Source organism: Panthera pardus, unplaced genomic scaffold (genome assembly GCF_024362965.1).
Source record: "Panthera pardus isolate Hobbes unplaced genomic scaffold, ASM2436296v1 HiC_scaffold_25, whole genome shotgun sequence".
Classification (NCBI taxonomy): domain Eukaryota; kingdom Metazoa; phylum Chordata; class Mammalia; order Carnivora; family Felidae; genus Panthera; species Panthera pardus.
This window is the reverse complement of record NW_026526821.1, coordinates 87414475-87429313: the sequence shown is the minus strand read 5'-3', so window position 1 is coordinate 87429313 and position 14839 is coordinate 87414475.

The window sequence follows — 14839 nt, the reverse complement described above, 5'->3', positions numbered from 1 at the left end:
TTCTGAGAATCTACCATAATAAATACTTAGTAAACACTTGATAAATAGAAACTATTATTATCCGTTCAGGAATGGCTGCTGGTACAAGGGAAAGGAGTGTTCAGAATGGATGGTCAGATTCCTCTGGTCTGAAATTCCTCCCTGAAAGCCCTCCCTTTAAGCAGGGAGTGGAGAGCAGCTTGTCTGCTGAAGTGCATAGAACACAGCTCTGGGCCCATGTAAGTGGGTCCACTGGTGTGCACAGCCCTCCTTTTAACTTTATTTCAGAGGGTGAGGAGTCTCTAGATTGGATGAAGGAAAGCCTACACACACACACACACACACACACACACACACACACACACACACACACGGAGAGAGGGAGGGAAGGAGTAAGGGAGACAGAGACAGAGACAGAGTTTCTGAGGAAAAAGATGGGGTATGGGACAGACTAGGAATTAAACTTTTTTTAAAAGGTTTTAGTTGTTATTAAATTTTTAAAGTTGATTTATTTATTGAGAGAGAGCAAGTGGGGTAAGGGCAGAGAGAGAGGGACAGAGAGAGAATCCCACACTGATAGCATGAGCTTAACTGACTGAGCCACACAGGCGCCCCTAAACTTTTTGTGAAGTGAGGTAATCTCACCTTGTAAAAGAGGCTACAACATCCCAGTACGTACCAATATTAGCAAATGTGAAGAAACCTACTGCAGGCTCCAGCAGGGGGGAGACTCAGGTCTTGGTGATGAATGGTTCCCTGCTAAGATGCAGAATAAGGGCACCAGCAGAGCTGATGCAGATGAGGGGGAGCAAGTGTGAGGGGGTCCCTGCTGTGTGTCTGGGGGAAGAGATTGGCCAGGGAACTTTCTGACGCTCCATACCCTAAAATTCCTGTTGAATCATGGGAAGATATCACCACAAGGCCTAAAGAACATTTCCAGGAGTTAAGAGGGCAACAAACTGGTAGCATTTTCAGCGTTTCCTCCTTGGCTGAAGGGTAGGACTTTAGAGAAAGAAAGGATACCATGAGAAGTGAGTATCTGACATGTCAATGTTTCAAGTGTGGTCAATCTGAAGGTCCCCTGTATCAGAATCTTCTTGTAAAAAGTGGAGATACCTGGGTCCCTCTGCACTCCTACATCTATTGAGTCAAAATCTCTGCAAATGGCCCAGGATTCTGACTTTTAAAAGCTCCCCAGTTATTCTTTTGCAGACCAAAGACCAGGAACCACTGACCTGGGTAGTATCAAAGAAAAGGCTTTGGCTCTTTGGATCACAACCTAATATACCAGATGAATGCTTCTTGAATCCAGATGGAGTACGTTTCACAAGCACTGAAAAGATTATGTTTGGAGACTGGCTTTAAGTGGAAAAAAGAGAGCATTGGGAAGAAGAGGGAGAAGGTGAGGGAGATAATATTCAGCTAAAAACTGTAAAACCAGTAGGACAGGAAAAGAACAATGGCAGCAGTGTAAAAGGATGACTCTGGAGTCAGACTACCTGGATTCAAATCTTAGCTCTCTTTACGTACTAGTTGATGGGTCTTCAGCAAGTTACCTTACTTCCTGAGGCTTGGTTTCCTTATCTATAAGAATATCTGCCTCATTGGATAAATGCTTGTGATGGTTAACTTTATGTGTCAGTTTGGCTGGGCTGGGGGATGCCCAGATAGCTGGTAAAACTATTATTATTAGTAGTAGTAGTAGTAGTAGTAGTAGTATTTAGCATTTGAATCAGTAGACTGAGTAAAGGTCATCCCCACCATCTTGGGGGGACATCATCCAATCCATTGAGGGCCTGAATAGACTGAACAGACCAAAAAAAGGCAAAGCAATTTGCACGAGACATTCATCTTCTCCTGTCCTCAGGCATCGCCCTCCTGGTTCTCTGGCCTTTGGACTTGGTCTGGGACTTACACTATTGACTCCTTTAGTTCTCAGGCCTTTGGGTTGGGACAGTTACTACACCATTGGCTTTTCTGAGCGAGCCTCCAGCTTACAGACAGTAGATGATGGGACTTCTCAGCCTCCATAATCACAAGAGCCAATTCCTCATAATAAATCTCTTTATATATTAATATTGGCTCTTTCTCTGGAGAATTCTAATACAGTGCTTTGCATATATTATATGTGCCTGGTGCATAGTGAGCATTCAATAAATATTAGTTGTTATTATTATTGGAATGTATAACTAGTATTTCATAGGATTAAAACTTTTTTTTTAATATAATCTATTGCCAAATTGGTTTACATACAACACCCAGTGCTCATCCCAGCAAGTGCCTCCTCAATGCCCAACATAGGATTAAAACTTCAGAAATGTGGGGCACCTGGCTAACTCAGTCAGTAGAGCACATGACTCTTAATCTCAGGGTTATAAATTCGAACCCTGCATTGGGTGTAGAGATTACATAAACTTTTTAAAAAATATAACAAAACTTTAGATATGAAGCCACAATATTTATGATCTCTGATATCTATAAAAATGTTGTAAGCTGCCCTAGTCCATTCAGGCTGCTATAACAAAATACTATAAACTGGATGGCTTATAAAACAACAGAAATTTATTTCTCACAGCCCTGGAGGTTGGAAGTAGAGATGAGGGCAGAGCAGAGTACTCTCTTTCAGGTTGCAGACTTCTCATTGTATATCTTCATGTGGAGGAAGAGGGCTAGGAATCTCCCTGGGGCCTCTTTTTTAGGCACTAATCCCATTCACAAGGGTTTCACACCCATGATTTAACTACCTCCCAAAAGTTCCCACCTACTAATCCCTATTACCTTTAGGGGTTAGGATTTCAACATACGAATTTGGGGGAACACAAACATTCAGACCATAGCAGAAAGAGTTGAAGTTGTAACAGTAGAGGTATGTACATAAACCCAACAGAGTGATATAAGATACTCTTTGTTCAAAGAAGCATAAATACCAGGTGAGAGAGTCCTGCAGATCAAGAAGACACACCCCCTGCATGGAAATCCTCAGCAAGACACAAGCAAGAAAGGCTCTAGATGGAAGTAAAGGAAAGGGGAGATTAATGGAGATGATGACTCTTGTTTAGGGACAAGCTGAGGTGGTAAGGAGAGATCTCCACTCTGAACATTTAGGGAAGTTACACTAACTCAAAGATATGTATCTGGTAATGTTCTAACTTCTCTTAGGGACAATTCCATCTCTCAGATGAACTGAGAAAGAAGGGACCTGCTACAAGAAACCTAATCCTGACCAACAAGAAAAGAACTGATTGGAGAAGCAGATGCAGAAGGTATGCTTGGGGATTGAGGCTGACCAGGGCGATGGCCGGTTTTCAAGGCCCAAACCCTGTCAATTCTGTAGGGCTCTGCCTTTCTACAACATGCTGTATTAATCAAGCTCCCCCAAACCCAAGGCACTCACTTAATTCTTTGACTCTGGCGAATAGTCACCATTACCAAGAGCTTTCTTGGTAAGCAAGAGCTGAGGAAGACCTCTTGAGGTTTTTCACATATTTGGCTTGAGAAAAACAGGACTGAGCCAAAGGTCCTGGGAGACAACAGGACAAAGCATGCTACGGTATTTCCTACCCAATCACAATACTTCATAGTTGCTCTTCTCTCCTGCCCATTGTCCAGTGACTGGTCCAGAAATCAGATACTATTGACACCCCTAACATCTGAGAACACTATCAACTCCAAGATGATCCCCATCAAGCCTAGGCTCTGAGGTCAATCTCTACTCATATTCAAGCCTCTTAGTGATTTTGGGTATTTGTCAGAGCATCCTTAGTTTGTTACACCCAGCATATAAGATAATGGTGGGGGAAAAGATTTGGGAAAAAAAATTATCATATAACATGGTTGCTATAGTCTCCACCTTTGTATTTGATAACAAGACCTATGTTGATCATTACAGTTGAACGTTTCCACTACTCATTCAATTTTCCTCTTAACCTCTGCCAGCATGAAGGCTGGTCAAATTTGAGTCCTTCCTGGTCTTGTCATTACCAGATTGCTGCAGTTTTCCTTTGAGCAGGACTATTGGGCCAGAGTTATAAGGGGGCACACCCATGGATCTGCTAGGTTCCAAACAAAGTCCTTCTTGCTCTCACTGTGTAGTAGCAACTCAATTTCCCTCTGGTAAACAAGACCAATCATTCTATCAGGTACAATAAATTCTTTTCCTTCCCGTGGTCTAGTGGCATGAGTAAACTCAAAAGGTGAAAGGGTGGCCTCAGCTTCCAATTCATTAGAATCATGCCCTATGTCTTGTGTATGCATTCTTTTTTTGGATACTTGGACTTCCAAAAAGATTGAGGCCAAGGTCATGGAGAAATAACAATCCTGGATTTTACTGGTAGGTAGAAATCCTTCAAGTGGGTTAGTTGGTTTAATAGTGAGGGGCAACACTCCCACTTCTACTCCTTAGTTCCCAAACCCATACATTTCAACCATGGGTGAGATGGTTCTACATACTGGCTTCTGTCTAAGGTATATAAAGCATTTGTAGGACAACACCCACACTTCCCAAGGTGTTATCTCCAACTTGTGTCATAACTAGTCTTTAGGTCATTCCAGCTATCAAGCCAGCTGCTTCTGGGTGGTAGAGCACATGGTAAAACTTGTAAAGTGTGTAGGCATGAGCCCATGGTCCATATGTTCATTTACGAAAAAGTGTATCTCCTTGTCAAAGTTATGTTGGATGTTATTCCATGATGATAAAGTCTACCCATAAGTCCACAAACAGTGGTACTACTAGAACCCCTGAGTTTAGGGAAGACAAATCCATACCTGAAACATATGTATATTCCTAGTGAGGACAAAGCACTGTTCCCTCCATGATGGGAGGAGTTGAATATAGTCAATCAGCTACCAAATGGTTAGCAGGTACCCAAGGGGAATGTGTCATGTCAGGGACTTCTCACCCTTACCTGCCCTGTGATACCAGATGAGGAACTCCTTCAAAGCTGTCTTAGAGGCTTTCTGGTTCTAATCATACGTTCATAACTTTCTTTTTCCCTAAATATGTTCACTGGGGCCATAAGAACCAAATGATTCTACAGTCTTAATAAATCACTATTGTTGTCACTTAAGTGCCACAGATACTTGGTCTTCCAATGCCTGCCCTCTACCTGCACTTTGTACTTTCCCTGATGCCACTGGTGATAATTTGAATAACTGTGGTGACAGTGCACACCATAGATCACTGTGTCCTATTCACCCATGGCAAAAAGGTTACCCATATACTCCTTGAATATATGATCAATGCAACCCCAGAATCCAATTTTTTAAAACTATTAATTTTGAAATAGTTATAGATCCACAGGAAGTTGCAAAGAAATGTACAGGGAAGTCCTGTGTACCTTTCCCCTAATTCTCCCATGTTAATAAACAACTATAGAACTGTAACAAAATCAACAAATGGCATTGGTACAACCCATAAAGCTTTTAAAGTTTCACCAGTTATAACTGCATTTATATATGTATATGCACTATGCAGTTTTGTTATGTGTAGCCTTGCATAAACACCATGATTGCAATACTCAGTCGTGCTATCACAAGATTCCTTCCTGTTAATAACCCCTTTATAGTCTCTCCTATTCTCAATCTGTCAATAACTAATCTGTTCTCCATCTTTGTAATTTTTATTTAATGAATGTTACATAAATGGAACCATGTGATATACATTATCTTGAGATTGGCTTTTTTCATTTAGCATAATTTCTTCAAGGTTCATGCAAGTTATTGCGTGTATCAATAGTTTATTGTTGAATGGTATTTCATAGTATGGATATACCACAGTTTGTTTCACCATTCACCCATTGAAGGAAATTTGGGTAGTTTCCAGTTTGGGACTATTATAAAGTTGTTGTGAATATTCATGTACAAGTTCTTGTGTAAAAATAAGTCTTCGTGTCTCTGGGATAAATGCCCAAGAGTGCAAGTGCTGTGTCATATGGTAAATCCATTTTTAGTTTTGAAAGAATCTGTCAGTTTTCCAGAGTTGCTGTGTCATTTTACATTCCCATGAATATTTCAGTTTCTTTGAACCCTTGCATTTGGTATTATCACTATTTTTCATTTTAGCCATTCTGATAGTTGTGTAATAATAAATATCTCATTGTGATTTTAATTTACATCTCTCCAGCAGCTAATGATGTTAATCATCTTTTCATGTGTTTGTAATCTAGATGTCCTCTTTAGTATAAAGTTTTGTCTTCTGCTTTTCTAACTGGATTTTTAAGGTTTTTGAGACTTCTTTATATATTCTAAGTATTAGGCCTTTTTTGGATATGTGATTTGTAAATATTTTCTGCTAGTCTAGAATCCCATCCTTTTAAACTTTGGCAGAACAAGTTTTCACTTTGATAAAATGCATTTTATCCATTTTTTTCCTCTTGTGGATTCCACTTTGTGTCAAGCCCAAGAACTTCTGCCAAGTGCTAGATTTTAGATTGTTCCTTCCTTATGCTCCTTTCTAAAACTTTTATTTTACATTTTATGTAAGTTTTACATTTAAATCCACAATCCCTTTTGAATTTTTAATATAAGGTGTGAAGTTTACATTGAGGGTCATTTTTTCTGCTTATGAATGTGTTGATGGTGCTCTGAAAAGGCTACTCCTCCTGCATTGAATTGCCTTTGCTTCTTTGTAAACAATTAATTGGGTGTATTTGTGTGGATCTATTTCCAGGTTTGTTCCATTCATCTCTGTGTCTTCCTCCCTGCTAGTACCATACTTTCTTGATCACTACATGTTATTAACTCAGTCCTAACATTGGAAACTGATTCTTCTCACTTCATTCTTCTTTTACAAAGTTGTTTTGGCTATTCTAGGGCTTTTCCTATCCAATGTAAACTTTAGGAAAAGCTTGTCTAGGTCTACAAAAACATTGCTGAAATTTTGACAGGACTGCATAAAATCTATAGAACAAATTAGTGGAGAATTAGTATCTTTTTTTAATTAAATTTTTTGAGAGAAAGAGTGAGTGTGAGTGGGGGAGGGGCACAGGGAGAGGAAGAGAGAAATCTTAAGCAGGCTCCATGCCCAGTGCAGAGCCCAGAGCCCTATGCAGGGCTGGATCTCATGACTGGTGTGTTGGAAATCAAGAGTTGGACGTTAACCGACTGAGCCACCTAGGCAACCCAGAGAATTAATATCTTTACTATGTTGAATTTTTCAATCTATGAACATAATAAATCCACTTATTTAGGTCTCCCTTAATTTCTTTCATCATTTTATAATTTTCATTACCCAAATCCTATACATGTTTTGGCACATTAATACCTAAGTAATATTCTTTGCAGCAATTGTAAACGGTATTGCATTTAAAAATTGTTTGGCTTTTGATTATTCGTTGTCAGTATATAGAAAACATAACTAACTTAAAATTTGTTTTTAATGTTTATTTATTTTTGAGAGAGAGACAGAATGCGAGTAGGGGAGGGACAGAGAGAGAGGAAGACACAGAATCTGAAGCAGGCTCCAGGCTCTGAGCTGTCAGTACAGAGCCCCCACAAGGGGCTCAAACTTGGGAACAGCGAGATCATAACCTGAGCCGAAGTCAGATGCTTAATCGGCTGAGCCACCCAGGTGCCCCAAAATATAATTAACTCTTATGTTGATCTTAGATCTTAAACTCATTTGTTAGTTCTAGGAGCCTTTTTGTTATAGATTTCTTAGAGTTTTCTAAGTAGACAATCATGTCAACTCCACAGAACAGTTTTATTTCTCCTTTCCAATCTGTGTGCCTTCTTTTTCTCTTGGAGGCTGGAAAGAATTTGCAGTACTGTGTTGAACAGCAGTGGTGAGAATGGACATCCTCAGAGGGGAAAGCATTTGGCCTTTCAACATTAAGCATGATGCTAGCTATAGTTTTTTGTTTTGTTTTTTGTAAATCCTTGTTATGAGACTGAGGAAGTTGCCCTCTATTTTAATGTACACACATTTACCATGATTAGGTGTTGAATCAATTGATATCATAGTTTTTTCCTTCTTTAGCCTGTTGATATGGTGGATGACACTGATTAATTTTCCAATACTGAACCAGCCTTGCATATCTGGAATAATCATTCAGAAAATGAGTTGGGAAATATTCACTCTTCAATTTTCTGGAAGAGATTGTGTTTTTGTTACAAATTCAATTTTAGAATTATTCAGATACTCCACTTCATCTTGGCTTAGTTTAAATGGTTTGTGATTTTCAAGAAATTTGTCCATTTATCAAAGCTGTTGAATTTGAGCACTGTTGTTCATAGTATTCTTTTAATGGTTGCAGGATCTGTGGTGATATTCATTCCTGGTATTAGTAGTTTGTCTTATTTTTGTTAATCTTGTTAGAGTTTTATCAATATTTTGTTTTTGAGAAACTAATTATGTATAATTTTCCCCTCATTTTCCTCTTTTCAACTTCATTGATTTCTGTTATTTCATTGATTGCTTTGGGTTTATTTTGCTCTGTTTCTTGAGCTATGAACTTATTTTGATCTTTCTTTAGAATGTAAGCACTCACTGCTATAAATTTCCCCAGGAATTTATTAACTGTATTCTAAAAATTTTAATGTTTTCATTTTCATTCATTTCTGCACATTTTTTGAGACTTCTTTTACTCGTGGATTATTTATAAATGTGTTTACTTTCCAAGTGTTTTGTGATTTTCTCGTTATTCTATTATTGATTTCCAGCTCGATTCCATTATCGTCATAGAATGTATTCTGTATGATTGAAATTCTTTTAAATGTCAATATTTTATAGCTCAGATTATAGCCTATGTTCATGTATGTTCCAGTGTGTACTTGAAAAGAATGTGCATTCTACTATTGCTCGATATTCTATAAATGTCAGCTTGATCCTGTTGATTCAATAGTGTTTCGTTCTTCTATATCCTTGCTGTTTTCCTCTGGCAGCTCTATCAGTTGGTGACAGAAGTTGTCTGTTAGACAACTGGGAGTTAGAAGCTCCCAATTATAACTGAATTTGTCTATTTCTCCTTTTAGCTCTATCAGTTTTTGCTTCATGTATTTTGAATCTTTGTGGTTTGATGCATATACATTTAAAATTGCTGTATCTTCTTGGTGGATTGATCCTTTTATCATCATGTATTGTTCCTTATTGTCTCTAGTAATACATTTTGCTTTGAAGTCTAATTTACCTGATATTAATATAGTCAGTCCTTTTTTTTTTTTTAAATTAATGTTAGCTCAGTTTTAAAGGTATCAATTATTCTAACATGGTCCCAATAAGAAACAGATGGCACACTGATAGGTAACCTGAGGGACATTTAATAAAGGACTATTTATAAAGGTATGGACAAGCTGCAGGAGAACCACAACTGGCACTTCAGCACACAAGGACTAGAAACACCAGTTATTAGTTACTAGAGCCAGACGGAGAGTCCTATAAAGAATGTGACCTGGATGTAAACATTAATCTTCGGTTGAAGAACAAAGCCAGAATGAGGTGATCCTTCAGGGAACCAGGAGAAATACCTTGACCTCACTTCCTCTGTTGAATCTCCTGCTCTGCTCACTTGTTCAAATCCAGTTAGAAGTGAGGAGCATGGGGTCCACACGGGTTAGCCTCTTGGGGCAGAGAGCAGGATGGAAAAGAGTGGAGAGTGAATCTGGTTTGGCAAACAAAATATCTAACAGTTTCTAACCTAAAGGACTCTGAGCTGATTAACTTTTCTCTTGGATTACACCTCTAGGTTTTTAAGATCTAAATTTTAGGGAGAGAACTATAGTAACTAAAATCATCTAAAAATGGAACTGGCCATAGTGGAAGCACCCAGAACCTGGAAATACTCCTTCAGTGGATAGCCAGTGGTGGGAATGTCATGAAGAAACTACAAACATTTAAGGACTGGCCTTGGGAACCTCTGAAGTTCCCCTCAGCATCAAGCTTCTGCTGCTGAGAAAGCCACAACAAAGTAGACTAAAAACCCTAGTTAGTGTGGAAGTCCTAAGAAATCAGATGGGAGTGCAGAGGAAACAGATTAGGGCTGTCCCTGGGGCACGACAGAGGCACTGTGTGAGGATGTTTGGGGCACGGTGGAAAGATGAACAAGGGCACGAGCCTACTGGCCACTGGCCACAAATGAGTAAGAAAAGCAGCAGTATCACATTATACAAAAAATGGAAATTGAACGGTTCTGTTCCATCAGCACTGAAGTAGATGGCATGTATAAATGGGACTTCACTTAAACAGGGGATTTCATCTCAAAAACCTCTGCAAATTTTCTGACCATGGATTAAAGTTTAAATTCCCTAACTCAACACCAAAAGCCATATAAATTCAAGAGAAACAAACCCTGACAAAATAGACTTAAAAACACTAAAGAGATTAGCTCTTAAGGACAGGAAATCTCAAGGTGGAGTGGCTTCTGTGTTCATTGATCTAGTAACATAAGGATGCCATCCTGGGCCCAGGTATGTCCTGTTTCTCTGCTTCACTGGCCATGGCATATATTTCTCCTAAAGCCTGGAGACCCATATGGTGGCAGGATGGCAGCCAGTGCTTAGGGCTACCAAAAATTAGAAATAGGGCTTCTTCTGTGTTTCTACAAAGGAGGACTCTCCTTTTTCAAGAGTGCTGGGCAAATTTCTCCTGGCTCAAACTAGAAAATCACCCTGGCAAGGTAGCTAGGCTTATTCTTGAGAGGAAAACCTGGCTAGGTATCACTTAACAAGACTCAACAGCTCAGAGCAAAATATGGGGCCATTTCTGTAACTGTACCTCAGTGCCAAAGTTAGAATCTCACCTTTGCAACCTCCCTGAAGTCCCTTGATCCTATCCTTCCTTGGCCGGGGCAGCTCAACATGAAGGGTTGCCTCAAGGAGGTGGTAGCCAACAGGTCTAAAGAGTTGGGAGGACTGAAAATGAAGAAGTCCCAGACTCCAGGGCCATCACAGTGCAGGGAACACTTGAGTGCAGCTTCCAGCTAGTCCCTATGGATAACTGTATGAGACTAGGCATCATTTCTCTGATCCTTAATATAGACTAAGATCAACTTAGGAGCTTACACAAACCTGGGGCCACAGGGCCATGGGACCATGTTCGCTGCCTTATGAGAGGTAGTGCCTTAGTCACATTTCCACCCAAGCCTCTGGCCAGTATTTACAAAAAGGCACAAGCAAACCCCAAGTGCCCTTCCTGGCCACCCAGAAGCCTTCCCTGGTAAGTCAGGATAGGCTCAGAAGGTTCCAGCTGCTCTATAGTGCTGTACTAAAGGCAGATCAATGGATACAGTCTATTCCATAAAAGCAAATAAAGGATACAGTCTGTAGAGAACTTAAAAATAGCAGAACTGACTACATCTTTTTATCATTGCCATTTGCTACCGGCAATTCTAAACAGTATTAGTGATAAAATATCCCACCCTACTGGAGACTGGAGACCACTTCTACCAGTGAGCTACCAGGGTTTTCTTACCTTATCCATTAATGCTTTTGCAGATAACTGAAATGAAGTATTCCACACTCATTCAAGGAAAACCATCTTTCCTCCCTCTCTGATCCCCAAGTCCTGCCAATTCAGCTACATTGCTGTTTCTTTATGAACTTCTCTTCCCTGCGACCCCAAGAGGCCTGACATGATGACCAGAATGCTGGGGGTGGGGATTGGGTGGTGGGGGAGGTAGAATGAACATGGGTCTGGAGTAAGATTCACTGGTTTCCAGTCCCAGTTCTATCACTTACTAGCTGTGTGGTCCTGACCAAGTGACCATCTCTTTGAGCTTGCTTCCTCATAAATAAAATGCAAATTACCACAGCATCTATTTCCTAGAATTATTTTGAGGATTAAGTGAGAATGCTACAAAATCATGAAGGACACTGTCCAGCACATGAATAGGATTCATATTTTCACCTACTCCTAGGTTATGAGAAAAAGCTACCAGCACACACTGTACTGTGTACTTTTTTTCAACCCTGACTCCAGTTCCAATGTCTAGTTTGAGAAATGAGCTCACCTTACATAAGTGAAAATTCTTTACTTCACACAAATTTTTTACATATCTACAGTAACTGGAGTTGTTTCCTCACAGGTTAGGTAAGAAACTTCAGTTTAACAAAAGCAAATCCTTCATCTCCAAGGTTTAGGGCCCAAGTGAATGCAAAGATGCTGGCAGAGAGAGGATGTGCTAACCAATTAATTCCAGTTCATGCCTAACACTTCAATTTAATTGGAATGTATAGTCTACTGACATTTAATAAATTTACTGATATGGTTGGGCATAAGTCTACCATTTTTCTGTAAGTTTCCTATTTGTCTCTTCAATCCTTTATTCTCCCTTTCCTGTCTTTTTTGGGTTAGACTATTTCTTAGTAATCCATTTTAGCTCCTCTCTTGACTTTTTAACCATGTCAATTTGCATTGAAATTTTTTTTTAATTTTAAGTAGGCTCCACACCCAGTGTGGGGCCTGAACTCACCACCCTGAGATCGAGAGTTGCATGTTCCACCGACTAAGCCAGTCAGGCACCCCTCAATTTGCATTTTTAAATGGTAGAGATCCTTGACTAATTACAGTCTATCTTATTATACCACTTTAGAAATAATGTAAACTTGTAACAGTATAATTCCATCTCAGTCTCTAATCCCCTCTTTTAATTGTTACCATTTCTTTTACTTCTCCATATGTTAACTCTTGAGATCTATACCACTCAGTGAGTATTTAGCACAGGTAATGTTGTCAAGTTACTTTCTATGTTCATGTTCTCATGTAAGCCTTGAACAAGAACATGGTTTATATACATACATGCACTACATATACACTTAAGTTCACCACCTACCTCATAAGCCTGTAATGTTTTGCTGATGGTTTATAGATGTCAGAGTAGAATAAAGTAGTAGGGAGTCCATCATAGCACCTTAATCCTCTTTTTTTATGAACTCTGTGGCAAAGAAGAAGTTACCCTTTTCCCCACCTTTCTTTTTAAATTTTTAGGTCTTCTTATAAAAACTACCCCTTATAAAAAAAAAATCCTAAAGTTTTATCAGAAGGTGAATTTCCCTTAGCTCATGGAACTTACTGTAATTTATCTCGTTTTGTGACCTATAGTTCAGGATCTGGCAAATTTCCTTCTCCTAGGTTTATAGAGGATTCAGATATTTCCTAGCTCTCCTCTCCCTTCAACCTCTATTGTTGTTGTTTTCATTGGTTCCCCTTATAGATTAACAATCAATATAAAGACATAGCTATTAAAAACTGATTATCCCATAGATATGAATCTGCTTACATATATAAAAAACATATTGCAAAATGAACAGCAAGGAAGTTATTTATATTAGGGAGGAAGGCAGTAAGAATGAGAGAAGCTACAATTCTTTGACTATACCTTGTTTTAGAAGTTTGGTTTTAGGGGCACTTGGGTGGTTTAACTGGTTGAGTGCCCAACTCTTCAGTTCAGGTCATGATCTCAAGGTTTGTGGGATCAAGCCCTGCAGCAGGCTCTGTTCTGGGGTTCTTCCCTCTCTTGCTCATTCTCCATTAAAAACAATTGTGACTTCAGAACCATGAAATGCTTCATGTAACATAAAATTAAATTTTAAAATGTAACCCCTAAATATAAAAAATAAAATAAAGAAATGAACCTCAATGGTAAGCTACAAGGTAGCAGAGCTACTAAAGAACTATCCAGGTGACTAGAAAGCTCCGCAATTTAAATATATATTCTTCTTAGGATATACCCTAAGGACAAAAACAAAACTGAAAAAGTATTTTAAACTTTTTAATAATCACATTGTTGGTTGTGGTCTCAGTATTGTTTTTCTGATGTATGATACAGATAAGCAATTTTGATAGTTTAATTCCATCAATTGGAGGTCCTTGCGAATTACAATACCTGACATTAAGACAAATAAATCTAGATTTAAGATGGAAGAGATGGGGCACCTGGGTGGTTCAGTCAGTTGAGCATCTGACTCTTGATTTTGGTTCAGGTCATCTCAAGGCTATGGGATTGAGCCCTGCATCAGGCTCTGCACTGAGCGTGGAGCCTGCTTAAGATTCTCTCCCTTCCCTCCACCCTTATGCTCCTCTCCCTCGCTCTCTCACTAAAACTTAAAAAAAAAAAAAGGAAGAAAGAAAAGGCATTCTATCATTCCCATAGGGGGAAGAAATCACTGCAGTTAGGGTGTTAGATGTCTTTGAGTTTTCCCATTATCCATCCATCCATCCATCCATCCATCCATCCATCCATCCAACCATCGCTATACATCCATTCAGGCCTGCATCAGGCTCTGTGCTGGGCATGGAGCCTGCGTCAAGATTCTCTCTCCCTCTGACCCTCCCCTGCTTATGTGTGTGCTCTCTCAAAAAAGAAAAAAAAAAAAGATAAATAGAAACCTGAAAGTCCTGTATTTGAGCCAGAAGGGTATAATGATGAATTTTATCATAAAAACAAAACACGTATTTCCAAGCTCTGTCCACTGAAAAGCAACAACCACAACAGAAGCAATGAGCATCCTAAGGAGCCACTATTCCTTAAAGAAATGGTTAACTTCAGGTCTGGGGCAGAAAGTGTACAAGGTGAGCCTGCAATGTATCTATACACGGAGAACAAGGAATCTTTGAAAATTAGTAGTGTCCTGTTAAAAGGAATGAGGAGTCCTATCAAAAAGGCCCAAACTACAACCATTTGACCATCAATAAGACTACTACTGCAAAGGTATGCAACATCAAGTATGTTAAAATTCAGGAGTTCAATACTTAAATAAAAGAACTTACCATAGCTGGTGGGTGCCAGCAACTCAATTTAAAAAAATGAGTAAGGAAAAGCATCAGTATTTACCATGCTTGAAATCATGACCTGAGCTGAGATCAAGAGTTGGACACTTAACCAACTGAGCCACCCACCCCTGTCATGCCTTTCCTTATTTTGAGAGA